General features: G+C 40.1%; 1 long non-coding RNA gene across 1 annotated transcript in view; it reads left to right on the forward strand.

Moving 5' to 3' along the window:
- The first annotated feature begins 25 nt into the window (after window positions 1-25).
- The window catches only part of LOC110277396 (uncharacterized), a 12,699-nt gene continuing 12,038 nt past the window's right edge, over window positions 26-686 (forward strand). The window contains exon 1 of the long non-coding RNA XR_008005136.1: window positions 26-292. This is a non-coding gene — a long non-coding RNA (uncharacterized LOC110277396). The remainder of the gene's footprint in view (window positions 293-686) is intronic.

A 686-nucleotide genomic window follows, 5' to 3' on the forward strand; every position in this document is an offset into this window, starting at 1 on the left:
TCTCTTCTCAGCGCCGTTTGGAACCATGGTCACACCTCTTCAAGCATGCATTGATGCTGTGTTGAGGTGAGGAGAAGCCACGAAGCCTTATGCACTGCCTCACCCACTTCCTTTTCTTCTATCTCTTGTTAATAGTGCTTCTCATTTTCTTTGAAACAAAACACGCACAACGTAGAAGAAGAACAGAGAAGGAAAGCAAAACGAAACTGAAGAGGAAGGAAAAAGCCATCCGCAGCAAGAAGGAAGCCACCCCACCTCTCATCACTCTGAATCTTCGAAGCTTCTTTGTTGGGTGAGAACCAGCAACTCTCCTTCTTCCTCTTCTTCAGATTCAAATTCTGTTCTTCCCTTTTATTCCACCTCTGCCATTCTAATTCCAATTCTTGTTAGAACAGTAGTGACCATAGGCAAGAACTCTTCCCTTGCTTGAGGTGAGGTCAGCCATTTGTTTTTGAAAGAGAGGCCAAAGCTCCAATTCTATACGGTTAGGGTTCTGATTCCGGAAAGAAGTAAACATAGAATTTTTAACTTCAAAAGAGGTAAGGGTTAGGACAATTAGACTATTATTCTTGTGGATGTGCCTGTGATGAGAATAGATAAACTATTATATGCTTGATTTATGATAAATATGGCTCTAATATGTATTTGAATGATGGTTAGGTTATATGAATTGTTATGTTTGATAT

This window comes from Arachis duranensis, unplaced genomic scaffold, assembly GCF_000817695.3.
Source record: "Arachis duranensis cultivar V14167 unplaced genomic scaffold, aradu.V14167.gnm2.J7QH unplaced_Scaffold_113573, whole genome shotgun sequence".
Taxonomy (NCBI): domain Eukaryota; kingdom Viridiplantae; phylum Streptophyta; class Magnoliopsida; order Fabales; family Fabaceae; genus Arachis; species Arachis duranensis.